General features: G+C 36.1%; 1 pseudogene; it reads right to left on the bottom strand.

Moving 5' to 3' along the window:
- Positions 1 to 5,037: 5,037 nt before the first annotated feature.
- Positions 5,038 to 19,962, bottom strand: LOC115418426 (mitochondrial coenzyme A transporter SLC25A42-like; annotated as a pseudogene).
- Between the last annotated feature and the right edge of the window lie 222 nt (positions 19,963 to 20,184).

Genomic DNA, 20,184 nt, shown 5'->3' with positions numbered 1-20,184 from the left:
ATGAGTTTGACCCTTCAAGGTCACTTGAGGTCAAAGGTAATGGACCCAAATGAAAGTCCATATATAACTTCCTATCAGTGCTCAGTAGTAACTGTATTGATATTTGTAACAATTTCCATCTTATAAACCATTAAAATATGGCCCATTATAAGTTAAGGTAAATTTATATTATTGAAAAAAATGTGCCAAAAATTAAAAAATCAAAATTTCTCAAAAGTGTAACAAAAATTTGTAGACATTGCCCCAAGGAAGCTACATAAAAACTTTGAAATAGATCCAATCAGTAGTTTCAGAGAACAAGATTGTTAAAATGTAGACATTGGTAAACATGAGTTTGACCCTTCAAGGTCACTCAAGGTCAAAGGTCACGGACCCAAATGAAAGTCCATATATAACTTCCTATCAGTGCTCAGTAGTAACTGTATTGATATTTGTAACAATTTCCATGTTATAAGCCATTAAAATATGGCCCATTATAAGTTAAGGTAAATTTATAATATTTAAAAAAAATGTGCCAAAAATCAAAATTTCTCAAAACTGTAACAAAAATTTGTAGACATTGTCTCAAGGAAGATACATAAAAACTTTGAAATAGATCCAATCAATAGGTTCGGAGAAGAAGACTGTTAAAATCAAGACATTGGAGATCATGAGTTTGACCCTTCAAGGTCACTCGAGGTCAAAGGTCATGGACCCAAATGAAAGTCCATATATAACTTCCTATCAGTGCTCAGTAGTAACTGTATTGATATTTGTAACAATTTCCATCTTATAAGCCATTAAAATATGGCCCATTATAAGTTAAGGTAAATTTATATTATTGAAAAAAATGTGCCAAAAATTCAAAAATCAAAATTTCTCAAAACTGTAACAAAAATTAGTAGACATTGTCTCAAGGAAGCTACATAAAAACTTTGAAATAGATCCAATCAGTAGTTTCAGAGAAGAAGATTGTTAAAATCTAGACATTGGTGACCATGAGTTTGACCCTTCAAGGTCACTTGAGGTCAAAGGTCATGGACCCAAATGAAAGTCCATATAGAACTTCCTATCAGTGCTCAGTAGTAACTGTATTGTCTCTAACTGTTTCCATGTTATATGTAATCAAAATACAGCCCATTATGAGTCAAAACACATTTTTAATATTTCACAAATTCATCAAAAATGTTAAAATCTAAATATCTCAAAACTGTGAACACACTTTATAGACATTGTCCCAAGGAATTTAAAAATTAAATTTGAAACGAATCCCATTAGTAGTTTCATTGGAGTAGATGTTTGAATAAATTGCTAACGAAGAGGAATGACGACGAAGATGACGATGAAGACAACGACAAAGACGACGACAGCCATGGACACGGCGCCTTCATATTATCTCATGGCCTTAACATTCTGAACACTAACAAAAGTGATAATAAAACTGAATTTTTCATTACATTGGTTCCTTTCAGTGGGTTGGATATATGAGAAAGTAAGTGAACATTTAGTCGTCAAAGCTGATGTGTTGGAAGAAACAAAATGACCATCACCTGGAATTGAAGGACTCGTCCAGGTCCATATTGTAGTGGTGATGACCGGGCCAGAACGTCTCCACAACAGCAGGTCTTGTTGGTGGTCCTGGTCTCCAGTGCTTAGTACAGACCAAAAACGGACTAAGGAAGGACATCCCAATCTTAGGACCATTGATCATCTGTGGGAGGTGTTGGACAAATAAGTCCGATCCATGGAGGTCCACCTCTCTACTTCCAGGACATCAGGGGTCTTCTGTTAACGTCTGGGTCCAGATACTTCAGCAGACCTTCAGAGATCTGATGGAGTCTGGGCCTCAGGTCAAAGCTGGTTTTGGAGAAAAAGGAGAAACTACACAATATCAGACAGATGTAATAATGTTCTGATCCCATTGGTCACAGATGTCAAACATGTGGCCTGGGGGCCAAATTCGGCCCGCCAAAAGGTCCAATCCGGCCCATGGGATGAATTTGTAAAATGCAAAATTTACACTGAAGATATTAACAATCAATGGTGTTAAAATCATTTTAGATAAATTCAGTCTAAAGTGGATCAGACCAGTAAAATACTATCATAATAACCTATAAATAATAAAAACTGCAAATATTCCTTTTTGTTTTAGTGTAAAAAAAGTAAAATTATACAAAAATGGTTACATTTACAGACTGGCCTTTTACAAAAACTGTCTGAAATGTGGAATTTTAACAATATTCTGCCTGTTGTTAAATGTTTTGTGTATTTGTAGATCCACTGTGATCTGTAAGTTGTGATGCACATGTATAAATGACGAATTAAGGCGTAATATTGTTAACATTGCACTTATTTTTCGGAAGAATGTTCAGGTTGTTCATATACTCAGTGCCAATGAAAACACAACACTTGAAGATTCTTATATTTTTTTAAATCGATGAGGATTTTTATTCCATAAACTTTTTGGAATTAATCATCGGCCATTTCTATACAGTAAAAATAAAAAATCACATCCAAATTTGTTGACAAAAAATAAGGATGAAGAAAGAAACTCAAGGACCCCCAAAACCAAAAGTCACAAAATTCAATTATAGAATTCAGTATGGAATATAACCTCCGTTTGCATTCATACAGGCTGTAATACACCTTCTCATGGACCTCACAAGCCTTCTGATGTTGTCCTAGGGTATACTGACCCACTCTTCCTCCAGAGCCGTAACCAGTTCCTGTCTGTTCTATGGAGCAGGAGTCCTATTGGCAACAAGTGGTCCCGGAGGTGCTGCAGCTCAATGTAGCGATCCTGCTGTGGCGTGGTCACACATGCTCGTCCAGGGCGAGGTCTGTCTGCAGTTGAGCCAGTTTCTTCATGCCTCTGTTGACTATGGTGGACACATTGCATCCAAAACGGCACGCCACCTGCCGAGCAGAGATTCCGGCCTCCAGGAGCCCCATAGCATGGCATCTTTGGTCACATGTCAGTCTAGGCATCGCTGAGTTACTGCAAATGATTTTGGTGCTTTTCAGCTTGGCTTTAAATACAGAACATGACCACTCCTTAACTGACCACAATTCCTTAAGATGAGCAGTTCATTGCTGAGCAATGAGGAAAACAAGTCTTATGAATGCAGACAAGTTCATTCAAGCGTGACAACAGCTCAACCCGTCTCAGATTGTTAAGAAACTGTCTGGGATTATCTTATACAGGTGAAACTTAAACATATAGATGCAGCTCAGGAACAATAAAACACATTCAAGTGTTGCGTTTTCATTGGCACTGAGTATATTTGTTCATGTTATGCTTGAGTACAGTTCGTAGATATAAACATTTTTATGATGGAATTTAAATTTTTCACTCAAAAACATAGAGAAAACTTTGGAGTTGACATTATTTATAAGTTCCTATCCTATTATTGTATTATTTTACTGGTCCGGCCCACTTTAGATCATATTAGGCGGAATGTGGCCCCTGACCTTAAATGAGTTTGACACCTCTGCCATAGGTGCTCAGCTGGTTCAGATCTGGTCGTTGTTCTTGTTGGTGGGTTTTAACCACATTACACTGGGAATGAACAGAGCTCTGCCCCAGTGATCGGACCATCACATGTTCTCTCTTGTCAAAGCTGCTCAGATCCAACTCTTGCCCATTTTGCTTTGTCTAATCCAGGGGTCACCAACCCTGGTCCTCAAGACCCTCTATCCTGCATGTCTTAGATGTTTCTCTCTTCCAGCACACCTGACGGTCATTATCAGACTTCTGCAGACTTTGATGATAGGCTAACCATTTGAATCAGGTGTTGGAAGAGGGATACATCTAAAACATGCAGGATAGTGGCTCTCGAGAACCAGGATTGCTGACCCCAATTCTAACCCATCAACTTCAAGGGCTAAACGTTCACTTCCTGGATAACATATCCACCCACTGACAAGACCCGTTATAATGAGATAATCAACATTATTAAGGTTCAGATCCTTTATTGTCAGTAAACAGTACATACACCGCACACTGAAACTGACCTTCTGCTTTTAACTCATCACTAGAACATGCAGGAACACACCACACTCTGCAGACTAGGAGCAGCGGGCTCGTCATGTTAGGGAGCAAGAAATGAGGGATAAAGTGCCTTGCTCAAGGGCAAATGACCCAACAACTTTTTCTTTTTTTTTTTTTCTATTAACTTTCTTTATTGGAAGTAATTTCACAGGCATGACAGTGAAATGTGATAAAATGGACTTCCATTCTTTCATTTTTCTTTTTATCCCTCCCACAATCCCACCCTACCCAAAGAAAACAATCCTTAATGTAAATCCAATATTGACAAATAATCAGTAGACTCAGGAGAATCAATATGGCTGTTTCTTCTTTTCTATTTATTCTTGTTCTTCCTCTTATTATGATTATTATGATTATTATTATTATTATTAATAATAATAATAATAATAATAATAATAATAATAATAATAATAATAATGATGATGTAAGTTTTAGTCACTGGCAATTTTTAATTTCCTCTTTCTCTTTATTTTCTATTGTATTGATGCCTCTTGGCTTGTGCTGCTGTTACACTGAATTTCCTCAATAAAGTACAGGGTGTCCCATAAGTCTCCATACATAGGAGACATAATACATATGGTTCTAACATGTATTTCTTTATATTTCTTCTTTATAGTTCTTCAGCAGTGGAGGACACGCATTGAAATGTGTTCCCGACAAAATGGCACTCATATAGAGCATATTATATAAATAAAAATGGTTTATGTCAAGAAACGTTTATTTTTCCTATGTATGGAGACTTATGGGACACCCTGTATATCTTACTTTATCTTATATTAATGCTTTGAGTGAAATACGCCCAAAACATAGATTTAACACGTATGTGGTGCTGTCATATTGTTATAGATGGCACTTAATTAAGAACATTTTTTAAAAACTCAGTGTTCCTGTCTTCACTATAAACTGTTACAGTCATTATTTTACATTATAAATGTCTTGTCTCTCTCATGCAGTGGTTTGCATTGTTGGTCACACAGCCCCCTCAAGTGGACAAAATAACTCATTGCTCAGTGTTGCCAATGGACACTTTATTGCATGACCAGAAAACAAATGTAAACTTACATTTTTAGAAGTACTGCATGTTTGCAATATATGTCACAGCTGAAAGTATGATTAATCCTCTTTTCACATTAAACCTATGGCTGCAGTAATAAGTACTTTGGTATATTTCAATTTTTGGGTAAACAATTCCAGTAGAGACCAGTAAATATGATGGTTGAGTCTGTACAATGTGAGTTCAGTAAAAACAAACTAAAAATCTGCAATAAATGTTTTGATTTACCTCTTATATATGATTATTGTCAAAGTATTAGACTTGTGAATAGCACATCACCTCATTTTAGTGCTAAAAGGACGGGACGGTGAAAGTGTGCAGTCCTGCTGACATGATCACCCTCCTACAATCATACATTCAATCAAAATACTTCAACCCAGTCCAATATGGCACCAAAACTAAAAAGCATCATCATCTTTTTGTTTCCAAATCATTACAACTCATTGCCATGCATAATCATATTTTCTTTTTTGAAAAATAAAACAAAGATATTATCTAAAAAAAAAAAAAAACAACTGATCCTTGAAATTAAAAGCAGTAAAAGAAGCTATTTGATTAACTGAAAATACATTTTAATTCTGTTAAAGTGCAATTTTTATCTTATGAACACAACTGAAAAGAGAGTCTCCATATTCGTGTCTCATCAACAAACCAACACATATGTCCATTCTTAAGCCACTTTAACGGTACCCTGATCTCAAAACCAAGTGCGAACAACAATTTAAAGACACTTGTCGACACGTCTCTAAACAGACAGTGAATGTGCGTTTAGTCTGAGCTGCTGTCCACTCGTCCACTCCTCTGACTACCCGTCATGAGTGGAGTGTGCAGCAGGACGGTCCTGCGATGACTGAGTGAACAGACTTATAGCAACATGACAGAGTCCAGCGCCGCTTTGCCAGTCGTCTCATCTGAACGTTTCTCCTCCTCCTCCGCCTCCAGCTCAGTGGGTGAAGTAGCCCGTCTGATGCAACTTAAGCAGGAAGTTGTGCGTGATGTCAAATGTGGTGAAGCTAACCCCCACAGCGATGGGTCCTTTGACCCAATTCATGCTCAGGCCTTTATAGAGCCCACGTACAACTCCCTCATGTGTTACGATCTCACGCATGGTCCCCAAGATTGTGGAGTAGGATGAGCCGGTGACGCCGGCTGTCTGCATGCGCCGCCGAACAACGTCCAGAGGGTAAGAGGCGGACTGTCCAATCAGACCTGCGCAGGCGCCGAAGGCCAAACGCTCAACAGGGTAAGGCTGGGATCGCTTTGTCTTTTCTAGAATAAGAGAAAGAAACAGATGGAATTACATTTTTTTTTTTTTTGTTGGGAAATTATCTTTTTATTGGAAAGGCAAATCGGCTAAAATTTACTTAGGGGGTCAAATGAGTGGCCATTTTTGTCAAAAAAAAAAGTCGTAAGAAATGCATAGAACTGTGTTGAAATAATGCTAATCCATTTGTGCACAGACTACTGATATTATTTGACAGTGGAAGCTATATTTTCAGAAACATTGGATTTTGAATAGCACGTGTATGTGAAAACTTTTGCTGGTGGATGGATGTGACATTACCCATGATGATCTGGTCAGTACCAGTACTTTATTTGTAATAAACTTATATACTTACTATTGCTAATTATCCTCTTGTTCATTAATGTTAGTACTGGGGATCTAAAACAATAACAGCTGACACAAAAACACAAAATGTGTCAGTGGACAGATGTGACATGGTTGTTACAGATCCCATCATACTGATGCTCAGCAGCCATGTCACCGTTTCCACAAATGATCCCTGTGCAAAAACTAGTATCAGAATTATTTATTGTATAGTTTATCATCATACTAAAAAGTAAATAACAATATAGAATTGCTATTTCTTCATAAAAATGTTTATTATTAGAAAACTGTTGATTTAAAAAGTGATGTGTGACATTCTTAGTGTATGTATTTGCGTAACATAAGCAGGATGGATCAGCACCATACTCCATATTGCAACCTGTAAAAATAACACGTGATATGTAGGATAGAATCTTGTAAGAAAAATTGGGGAATCTAAAAGAATAGAATATTTGTTTTTCAGGTAAATTCAGTTAAAATATAACTTGGCCATTTGTGACACGAAAATATAGCATTAATTGGGATGAAATTGGACATTTTTGACCTGAAAACATAGTTCATATGACCATCAACATGTTGCAACAGAACTGAAATCCTGTAAATTTGCATAACTTGCATTTACCAACACAAAGTTCCTTTGGGGATTCACTTAGATTGATTTCTTATGCACAAAGACATAAAGAAGACCTCGAAGCAAATTTTAGCCGAAATGTCCACCACATACATTAATTACAGCCTTAATCATTCAAGAAAATAAAATAGAGTGGATATAGAAAGTTTCAATGATTATATCCATGTTGCCTTTCTAGAATTTCCTTTTACGGAACATTAATTTCAGTTGAAACAATAATACAACAAAACAGAACAGGGGAGTGTACCACCTCATACAATCACAACCTCACATAAAAGCGGGTAGGTTCACACAAAGCACAAATACAATCAAATGAAGGAATTACATTTTAAAAACTCTATAACAACCGTGACACTGACAATGATCCAACCCCAGTGACAAACAAATGTGTACTGTTATTCAGTTTTCTACATCTACTACTGTCAGTCCTGTCATTTTAATCATTGTACAGTGCATGTTTCATGTGTATATCTTTGTTATATTCATTTCTGTTTTTGTGCATTGTGAATTTTTATACAGTACAGGGTGGGGAAGCAAAATTTACAATGAACATTTAGTTGTTTTTTCTCAGCAGGCACTACGTCAGTTGTTTTGAAACCAAACATATATTGATGTCATAATCATACCTAACACTATTATCCATACCTTTTCAGAAACTTTTGCCCATATGAGTAATCAGGAAAGCAAACGTCAAAGAGTGTGTGATTTGCTGAATGCACTCGTCACACCAAAGGAGATTTCAAAAATAGTTGGAGTGTCCATAAAGACTGTTTATAATGGAAAGAAGAGAATGACTATGAGCAAAACTACTACGAGAAAGTCTGGAAGATACTATTAAAGAAGAATGGGAGAAGTTGTCACCCGAATATTTGAGAAACACTTGCGCAAGTTTCAGGAAGTGTGTGAAGGCAGTTATTGAGAAAGAAGGAGGACACATAGAATAAAAACATTTTCTATTATGTCAGTTTTCTTGTGGCAAATAAATTCTCATGACTTTCAATAAACTAATTGGTCATACACTGTCTTTCAATCCCTGCCTCAAAATATTGTAAATTTTGCTTCCCCATCCTGTACATGGGTCTATATCATTATAAGGTGCCTTTCAGACTCCAAAATGTCCCAAAAAACCCTTTAGATTTTCCACTTAACTTTATGTTCAATGTGTTAAATCGACTGTATTCTGTTAGGAATGCATGTTGGTTAAGCTCGCACATTTTAAACATATTTTTTGCAAGAAGACAAAGTCAGCCTGTAAACATCTGGGGAACTAAGGAGACTAGATGATGGAGTTTTGAGAGGGGAATGTTGTTATTCTATCAGTAAATGGGTCCATATCACTATAAGGTGCCTTTCAGACTTCAGTATGTCCAAAAAATAAATAAATAAATAAATAAATAAAACCAACTTGAGATTTTCCACTTAACTTTATGTTCAAAGTGTTAAGTTGACTGTAGGCTGTTAGAAATGCATGTAGGTCAACCTCCCACATTTTTTTTTTTTGCAAGCAGAGAAAGTACAAGCAGACCATAAAATATAAAACAAGTATATCCACCCTGTAAGTAAGTGACAGGGCGGACAGTTTTGGCTGAAGTTAGCATTTAATGACAACATGTTAGACCTTGAGTTTCCAAAGTAGGTCATCTTTGAAGAGGACTGGTTAATGTTCAACAAATACATGTTAAATTTCTGAAAAGTTTTATATTAAGTGATATTTAGTGGTGACAGGGTGGACATGCTAAACTTGACCACATCCAAGTACAAATACAAAATGATGAAAATGTTGAAATGTAAATACTAAATGTTCTCGTAGACTATGTTTCCACCTCCGATGAAGACACCCAGAATGATGATGACATCAGTGAGCCTGTTTATATGACCATAAAAGTCCGATAACTGGAAGTAATCGGATAATTGTAAAAATCAGATCTAACGCTTTTGCACGCACTTTAGAAATGTGACAATCGAAAAACCCTGGTTTAGACGCTCAAGTACATTATTAGAATTCTTTTGGAGTATGTGCATATGTAGTGATGGTAGAATTAAACTTCCTGTTGTCTTCCGCTCACGTTTGATGATGTAACTTCTGTTCTCTGTGATTTTAATTGTGTTTGCACATGTGTAGATGTAAAAGAACAAAATAAATCAGATTAACCAGTGTACATGCAGGAAGACATCAGAGTACTGGGGGCAAATCCAGGTATGTTAATCTGATTTCTCATAATCAGATTACTGATGTAATCTGATGAAGCATACCAGATTATCCTGTTTACATGATCAATTGAATAATCTGACAACTTCAGAAATTGGATAATGATTGGAGTATTGGTGTGTATGTAAACAGGCGCAGTGATGTCATCAATCAGATTATTAAATGAATGAAATAATTGAATCCGGTTGGTTTTCATAGTGGGGCTTTGACACATATGCGCTGATAATATCTAGTTTAAACATGGATATGTGAATATATTATTACTATATAGGACAATATAGAAAATAATATGTATTTATATTATGTATGTATATGTGTTTTTGTTTGAGGGTCTTTGTTTTGTTTTTTTGTTTTTGTTCTTTTTAGTTTTTATTAATATCTGGTAGGAAAAGTTGTAAATGGGTATTATCATATTAGTGTACATAGGTAAAAGGATATGTGATATTGTTATACTATTATTATTGTTGTTGTTGTTGTTATTATGTTTATATTCATACAAAATAATAATTGCTATATAATAATCAGAAGGAATAGAAATTGGGGGTAGGAGTACATAAGTTTTTACTTCTTCCAACTCCTTTTCGAGCATGTATAATATCATTTCATTTGTACTTTTATTTATTTATTTATTTATTTATTTATTGTTTGTTTGTTTGTTTGTTTGTTTGTTTGTTTATCAGTCATTTATATACCAGTATTTCTATTTTGTTGGTTGATTTTTGTTTTGATTTTACTGTCTACATGTTTGAAATAAAGATTTCATTCATTCATTCATTCATTCATTCATTCATAAAGGGGAGATTCCCCCAAGTGACAGGGTGGACAGCAATTTTAAGGACATGTAAAGAATATTATTATGAAAATAAAACATAAATGATCAAAATGACTTGTTTTATCAAAAAAACTTGAGTATAATTGACAACATCTAAAAAGTATTTCAATTTCTTTTTCATTTAAACACTTATCAATCTCACTAAAGTTAGAAGACCAGTGTGAGGGACATGCACAAATCAGGTACATTCCTTTAAAGAAAATTGCATAAAATAATAAAATCACATTTCAAGAGGTTTAAAATTGGACTGATATATGTGTAAGTCTTTGCCCACTCAAAATCAAACCCAAGAAGTTCATTATTTGGCAATGTGTTCATGGTGACAGATTCTGCTGGGGGGTACTGACCCACTTTACTTCAACAAAGTGTGGGTATGTATGAGTTCACATACGTGGATGTGCATGGATACTGTATGTGTATGTTCATTACTGTTATATCATGTCTTAGTGTGTTATACTTTTATCATGTACAGGCATGGAGAAAATTATTAGACCTGCAAAAACAATGGTTATGCAATCAAGTACTAACTCCTGTGTGTATCAGTGACAAAACAGGCAGAAAGAAAACATGGCAAGTCTAAAAGCATGCTTTTGTCCAGTACAATGTAAAAACTGAAGTGATTTTCGTTATATCAAGAAACCATGGAACTGGCTACATCTCAGCTCTGAAATTAAACTATTATGAGCTATTTTTGTTGTTATAATTATATGTATCCAGCAAATGTACCCTTTAGTTGTACCAGGCATTAAAATGAACAAGAAATTGAAGAAAACAAGGGTGGTCTAATAATTTTTTCCATGACTGTATGTACAGTACTGTGCAGTTTGCCCACACATATGCATTTCTCAGTATTTGCAGTAATATATGTACAACTGGAACATACAGAAAATAGGTAAACAGTATTAAAACAGAAATGCATTCAGAAAAATAAGAATACTGTTGATGTGATATGGGATCTGTGGACGTTGAAAAGAGAAAGAACTATGAAGTCTTTGGGACATTGAGAAGGTGTGTAATATAACACAAGATTATTTAAGAAAATATCCAGACAGTCGACCCAAGAGAGTTGAAGATGGACTGAATCCACATCACACTAATATCGACTTTTCCTGATATGTTCTGTTTTATTTTTGTATGTTTTAATACTGTGCACACATTCCCAGCATATTTCTTGTCAGAAATAAAAACATGTGGTCATTATAACGATCCAAAAACAAAAAAGATAAGGCTGCCTAAGACTTTTACACTGGGGTGCTGCTACCAATTTTGGGCACCCTGAAACATAATCATGTCGGGCCCTTGCTACAAGGAAGTCACTGGAAATAATCTGTCGTAGCTGGGGTGGGGGGGTGCAGTAGCAGTCCATGACTGTCAAGAGCGGTGCAAAGTGAAACTGAAACTGAAGACACTTTACTATTCCTCTAACTCTCTGGGCCCACTCCACTGCTGTATGGGCCCCCCGGGAACGCTTGTATGTACACTGAAATTTGTGCTTGGTTGTTTATTTGTGCACTTCACATCTCCTTTTCTTGATCACTTTGTATTTGTATGCTTTAACCCTTGTATTATCCCCACTCAGTGTTTACACTGGTCAACAACAATTTATTGTTTAAGTTTTTGAGCTGATTTAGGATAATTTGGTGTGCTGAATCCAAAAATCACATTAATTTTGCTCAATCAGGTTAGCTTTCTGAACTATGCTACATATTGGCTTTTTAAAATTTTTGCTTACATTTATGGGCATTTTCACTTCATATGATACAAAATTCTTTCATATTTCTTGCAATAAACGAGTTCTGAAGATTTACTTTTGCCAATTTATGATTAATGTTTTTTTTAATATTACAGGTGAATGAAATGGCTTTCGACTAGAAGATCTTGCAAAAATAAGCCTGACGTATTCTGCTACATCTGCGGTGAATACACCATGTGCCTAACAGGAATCCTGTTAGAAAATGATTTTTTTTCTCTTAAAACCCTATTTTGGGTGAGAACAATATAAAAAATCAACTGATAAGTCACAAAAATGTAATCAATTTTGTGCAGAGATCCAATTTTTCAAAATCAAATTAGCAAAAAAACCTGACCTGATTGAGAAAACACAGATGTCATTTTTTGATTTAGCGGTGCAAAATGGTCCTAATTCGCTGAAAAAACCTAACAACTTGAAAAAAACATTTTTTGTAACCCAGGTTATCATTCAAAAAATAATCCTTGACTTTATTTTTTTTCCTTCATATTTCATGACTTTTCATAATTTTGATGGGGACAAATGATTAACCTTTTCATGCCACAGTGGTCACTCCAGTGGACAGCTATTCTACAGTGTTCTCTTGTCTATCATGGATTTTGTTGTTCTTTTCGTTTTTTTTTTTTGTTTTTTTTATACATATCTTTAGTAAAGTTACAAGACCACAACTTATCTTTTCTGACCATGAATGGTAACATTATGTAGATCTCCTTAGCATAACCCCCCAGGAATCACAAGCCCTCACCAAAGTTTTTCACACAATTTATCAGCAAATAGATGTTTCTATGAGTCAAAAATTAAACATGTGGTGTCCAGCTGAGTGGACATTTTTGCAACTTTATAAAAAAAAAATAGGTTCATAAGAATTTTTTTTTTTTTTAATTATTTTTATTTTATTTATTTTCAGAAGAAATTTTTCAATTGCATTGTTTTTTTCATGCCTAAAAAGGAATAAAACACTCAGGAAAAAAATTTGATTAAGGTTCTCATAATTCGTGCATGAAAGGGTTAAGCATAAAATTATCATGATGATATTTTTTCAATGTGTATTGATATTCCTCTGGGGTCAATTTGACTCCAAGCTGTTTTATCGGTGTAAAACATGTCTGTGTGTGTGTGCGTGTGACTAACATCCACACACCTGCAGATGTAGAGATAATACTTTTGAGTTGATCCATAACACAGGGGCGGGGAAAACAACTATTCCCACCAGAACTTTGACACTTCTCGTGGTGTGGGCATGTGGGAAACAACTGGACTTATGAACTCCGAATAATGACTTTATGTCTTCAACATGGCTGACTCTTAGCAGCATGTCTACTTTGTTGTTGAAGTGAGTAGAGGGACCATAATTTTCCATTTTTGGTGCCAACATGACATGGGGGTGGGGGAAACAATATTCTCATATATTCTCATGTATTCAACATATAAACAAAGTTCCTGACGAAAAAACTTGGTCAACAATTTTATGTAAATTCATTTTCTGGGGGCAAATATTCCTGGGGTTCAAATTGACCCCAAGGGTAAAATGTTGTTAGTAATATTTGAGGATAATAGGAGGGTTTTAAAGTGCTATAAAATAAAGTTTTAATAATTACTTGCTATGGTCGTTGTCCCTGTCTGTTACACCCACCAGTCTAGTTATTACTGCACTAACAGACCAAAGTACATTTCTGTGTTGTGTGTGTGTGTGTGTGTGTGTGTGTGTAAAAACCTTGGCAATAAATCCATTTCTGTTTCTGATCTTTACTCACAGACATTGTAACAAACATAAAACTAAAGGCAAGTACCTGTGTGAAGTTTCTTAAGGGTCTCATAAGTGAAGAATGTTATTCCCGCGTATGGAATCACACCAAGAATAGTGGGAGTGAAACCTCTGTAAAGGGTCTTTATACCCTCATCTTGGGAGATCCGGACAAAAACGTGCATGATGTTGCTGTACCTGTTGGAAGAAACAAGTGTCATGTTCTGTTTGACCCTGACCATATTTTCAGGGGAAAAACACCTAAAAAGACATACCCAAAGTAATGAACGAATTACTTATAATACTTCATATGGATGTTCTTGGTGTCTATGGACATTTAGAGACCTCACAGAATCTATTCTCATTGTCTAAAATATTATATCTATTACTATGCCTGAGTAAACTGTCACAACTAAAAGAGAAATTCGAATTTTTTATCCTCGCCTGTTTTTTTTCGGCTGGAATTAACGTGATATGCATAAATTAATTGTTCGTGTCGGAGATTTTTAATAGCGTATATTTCACCCACAGATTAAAAATCATGTTTGAACATTAACGTTTGCACTAAAATACACTTTTGATGAACCTTTTATTAACATTAGGGTCTAAACTTTGAGTAAAAGTTGAAAAAAACATCCATTGTCCTGATTTATTATATTTTTATAGTAGATGAATATTAATATAATTTTTTCGGCCCGCCGGCGGGCTGATAGGACCATAATCTATACACATGAACTACGTCATTGACCTTGGTTCCCAACAATGAATGGATTAGTTTTAAACTATTAGATTAACCGACAATTGATTAATCGGTGCAAGGAACAAAGAGTCAACAAGCTTCTGATTCCAGCTTCTTAAATGGATTTATTTCTAGTTTCTTTCCCTCTTCTATGATAGTAAACTAAATATCTAAACATCTGAAGACTCATACTAGGTTTGAGAAACATAACTCAATATTTTTCCCAGTTTTCTGACATTTTATAGACAAGAAAATGATCAATTAGCTGAGGACACAAATCTACAGATTCACAATGAAAACAGGGTGCTTGCTCTTTATTCAAATAAAAATTCCAGACTTTTTTCACAACCGCAGTTTTTTTCCCCAGACTTTGACTTTAGGTACGTTATACTTGCATGCCTACTTTTTTCTTTGAGATTGTACCTGTTGTGTGTAGTACAAAAGTGAATTTTAATAAATGTATGAATGAATTAATGCACAATTCGTAGCAAATTATGTTTTACTGACAGAAACGTTTTCAAAACATATGAAAATAACAAAAGTGCATGGATATCATACAAACACAGTTCACTAGAATCATTCAGTACAACTAATTTGGAAATCACAAGTTTTTTTATAAGCTTTACTCATTTACTACTCCCTCTTATCTTTACAAGATTATGTGCCTTTGAGCGGAGTCTAAAATTCATATCTGAGAGAAACTTTTTCCATAGTATATTAAGACTTTCACACAAAATCTGGAAAACAGTGTTGCAAAATCCCATACTTATTAAGACTTTCAAGACCTGCACAAGCACCCTGTGAAAATGACCATTAGTTACACTACTGTCCATTATTATCATGTGTGTTTAATTAGACATTTGGTCAATACTATGGTGTGACAGGAGGTCTGTTTCATTGGAATGACCAGACTCCTACGTCACTAATACTTATAAGATCCTGAACAGTGACAGATCAAACACAGCAGCAGATGTTAGGCTCTTACATTTCCTTAGCGGTGACTGCCATTCTGGCTCGTACCATATCCAACGGGTAGGTAAGCATGGCAGCGGTGGTGCGGCCAGTGATCCGCAAGAAACGTGGGAATGGAGGCAGAGCTCTTAAAACAAAACAAAAAAAAAACAGAGATAAGCTACATACTTTTAAAATATTTTAGAGGAATATTCAAATAAAACCTCGTACTCACTTTCCCTGGTAGCCCATAGTAGTTGCCCAGATACTTTTGTACTGGTCATGGGAGCAGAACTGGATTGCGGTTAAGGCATGACCCGTACCATAGTGGCAGAGTTCCCCCTCCACAGACGAGCAGCCCATCCTTCCTGTATGTGCAGTTAGATGAGCTGAAGGCCTCCTGGAGATGGAGCATGAGGAGTTAGAGAACAGACACCCATACATGATCTAATTCTCTCACATTTAATGTTCAATTTGAGGTGGCACAAATGGTTATATCTACACTGAATATATGTTCAAGGTAATGACATACACAATACAAACATTCTTGGCAACAGCTCATGACATTTTCATTCTACACTGATAAGATTTCTTTGATTAATTAATGGACTGAGCTGTTATATAATAATTCAAACCGGTCCATCCTGAAGTTATGTCCTAGTATTGGAATAGTTGAAAATGAATCATATTTGCACCCTTCTGTATGACCAGTTCCTTACTTCCCCTGTTCTTGGACTATATGACAATGTATTTTCTGTGGACTCATAATCGTGTGCCTTCAGTGAGGAGACCTTGTGACCGCTAGGTTTTTGTTTCATTTTGTTGGTTCTGTTATACAGACCAAGTGTGTATAGCAGGGGTCACCAATCCTGGTCCTCGAGGGCCGGTATCCTGCTTGTTTTAGATATTTCCCTCTTCCCACACACCTGACAGTCGTTATCAGGCTTCTGCAGAGCTTGATGGTAGGCTTATGGTTTGAATCAGGTGTGTTGGAAGAGGGATGCATCTAAAACAAGCAGGATACCGGCCGTCGAGGACCAGGATTGGTGACCCCTGGTGTATAGCATGAAAAAACTGGTCCTGACGATGGGTGTTGGCACTCTTCTGCATCATTTTGCACACTTCTCCATTGTTATTTGTTCTTGTACCTCTTTTTATATAATGAAAATTCAATAAGGATATTGTTAAAAAAAAGAATAATGTTTAAAAGAACAACACCAAATGTTTTAGTTGATTTGAGTTTAAGAAACAATCAGCAAAATGATGAAATAATTACCTCCGCCAAGGAGGTTATGTTTTTGCCAGGGTTTGTTTGTCTGTTTGTTTGTTTGTTTGTCTGTCCGTTAGTGTGCAACATAACTCAAAAAGTTACGGACAGATTTGGATGAAATTTTCAGGGTTTGTTGGAAATGGGATAAGGAAGAAATGATTACATTTTGGTGGTGATCGGGGGTGGGGGGGCCACTGATCAGCCTTGGTGGAGGTCTGCACTCTCTGAGTGCTTCTAGTTTGGTTTGCTTTCTTTGTGAATTTAACTATCTGAGCATTTTCATGTGCTACACGAGTTTCATGTGCAACACGTTAAATTGGTTAAATCCAGACAAAATAAGTAACTGATTTGTTAATGTGAAACAGACTTAAATTTACCTTGGCTGAGAATCTCTGTGAAGACACTGTGGGATAACAAGAAACATTGTTAACCTTGGGTTAAAACAACTTTGTCCATATAGGCTAAACATCCACTAAGAGGATTAGCAATTAGTGAAAGGTTACACCACTCAGTGAAAACAGTGACATAAACAGAAAAACATTACATACCATTATAGTAGAGCATTACTACGTAAAAGAACATTCTGCATCTACTGGATTTTCTTCTCAACTCAGATTTATATATGGAAAGAAAATCTTTTGTGAAGTCTTGTGCTTACCTTGAAAAATGATCTTGGTCCGATCCAGAGGTGCAATGACTGTTTTGGCAACAGCGCCAGCAAACGCACCACACAGCAGGGAGTCCAGCGCAGTCCATCTGGGCCTCAAATCCTGTTTGGATTTAGAGACACGCTCACAGTGTGAGGACATTTTGTCATGTTATACCAGTAAGATGAAAGTAGTATGATACTTTCAGATAAAGGGATTTCTTTATGACCCTGAACCATTCACTGACCAGTTATGATTTCACAGTTATGACACGAAAAGTTGTTTGATCATTACAGATGGTGAAATATAAAACTATTTATTATCTATCACTCAGCAAAATTACTTCCGCTGAGGACACACATGTTTTTGTGTGTCTATGTTTATGCACAACAGTCAAGCAATTATCCATTGAGAAAGAACAGGTGAACCCAATAAAGAGTTCCAGGTACTGATAAGGAGAGAAACTGGCACGTGATCAACAAACATGTTCACAACTTAGAGCAATGTAAGGAAACTTTCCATTTGATGACGTCAGTGGTGTTGACTAAAGGTCCACTTCTTTTGGTTTTGTTGTAACCAACAGCTTTGGAAATAATAATTGGAGCACAGTGCCACGATAGTGAAAAGTCAATGATTGTCAAAAATGTCACAAACTAAAAAACATCAGTTTCTGTGTTCAAATATAAGGCAAAAAACTGGCACATGAAATGCTTAATATAAAAATCTAATAAAGAACTAAGGTGTATTTACATTAATGACACCAAAAACCCATTTTTCTCAGCAACATTTAAAATCTAAAGTCATGGAATGGAATGAATAAATGGATATTATATTGAATTTCAAGAGAAAGCGATAGTTGAATCATTATTTCCAAATCTACACACATTTATTTGATTATTATTTTGCAAATAATTTTATTCTTCAGAAAAACCAAAAAGATTTCACTCTGAATTGAACACTGATCAGGTCAAATACACTGTTGCCCATAAAGTTGGAATCATTTAATTTTTTCAGACACATTCCTCTTTTTATTCCTTTTTATACACATCTTTAATCACCTATGACCTGGTGCAACAATCCCATGCTGAGTCCTAATTACACTTTATCTATAATCAGTCACATTGTCACAATAATTTAATGAGAGGAGGTAAAAATATTTTATTCTAACTTTATGGGCAGCAGTTTATTTTAGCTCTCCAGAACATTATTCATCATGATTATTATCATAATTCTGTGTAACCCACATTCACTGAATGTATCTTGAGATTAGCAGGCATGTCCCTGCTATTTACAGCAGAGGAGCAGAAGGACATGTCCTGTAAAGTATGCGTAGTGCCATGAGGGCTCCATTTCACAACAACAGCCCTTTAGGATTTGCTGAGAGCATGGGGTATTTACTCCTAATATTATTATGATATTTACATAATAAAATAAAGGATACAAAAATATGTTATAATGCATAAAAATGAGTAAAGCTACTTCTAGAAGGACAGTAATCAGCACATCAACTTTTACAGACATTATCAGTAATCAAAACGAATCAAAACAACTGCACTCATTTGCACTGGAGCAACACATGAGAATGAGTCAGATCCAGAGGACAAACACTTACTTTTGCTTGGCTGGTGGATGGCAGAGCCAGCACCGTGGCCTGGGCCACTGGCAGGCGGCTCTGGTGGTCGTGTACCCGGTGGGCCATGTGTGCCCTTCACAGATTTACCAAAGGCAGTCACACACCTATACTGTCATTCATACGACACCTGCACAGGACCACAAAGCACAAATATGACAAGCTGATCACAACAACAAGACTGGGTATGAAAAACAGAGCCCACTGTGTCGCAATACCTGTGTATTTGTATGGTACGTGACAACACGCACGCCCATGCCCAGGCTGGCTTGTAAACAACACTGTTTACTTACTGCACTACAACAGATCAATGTTCCTTTCGTACACAAGCACATGCATCGATTATCTTGACAAATAATCAAACTGGCCTACTTATCTAAATCTAAAGTAATAACAGTTAAAATAATTTGGTGACCACGCCTCGAATGAATAAACTATAATTTCTAGTTATTTAAATACTAAACAGGCCTGTGCACGGTGGTTCCACTTTCATCTGTCGTGTACTGGATGGAATTACCTTTTTTTTTTCTTTAAATGCAGTCCTTGTTCACAAATCTTCGTTGTGTAAAACCATTTACCAGTTTGTCCAGATTCTCGCACACATGTCTTGCTCGCTCGCTCTTCTAACTTGCTTGCAAACACACTGCGTGGGGTGAAAAGACACTGCGCGTCTTTTCACGCTGTTGACGTTTCTGCGGTTGACTGTAAAAGACAGATGTTAAGCTGCAGCCGTGTGCGATTTGACTATTTTTAGACGAGGCCTGCGAGGAAAATCTGCTCCGAGACGCTGCCTGGTTCTACGTGCAAGATTATTTGGGCTTTCAAGGTCTTAAGAAGAACTGGGACAACATACGCCACTATTTTGGACTACATTATCCAACCTACTCTCATTGAAGCGATCTCGCGAGAGTATGTACAACATTGGGTTGCCATGTTTGATCTGATTCAACATGGACGCTGTTAACTGGTCATTGTGTATGGGCGCTGAGAGAAAAGATTTAGCAAAACAGTTGATGTTGAAATTATCAGTTGTTCTGTTGACACACACACACACACACACACACACACACACACGACATTTTGTAACA

This window comes from Sphaeramia orbicularis, chromosome 4, assembly GCF_902148855.1.
Source record: "Sphaeramia orbicularis chromosome 4, fSphaOr1.1, whole genome shotgun sequence".
NCBI lineage: Eukaryota > Metazoa > Chordata > Actinopteri > Kurtiformes > Apogonidae > Sphaeramia > Sphaeramia orbicularis.
This window is presented reverse-complemented; position numbering and strand designations above follow the sequence as displayed.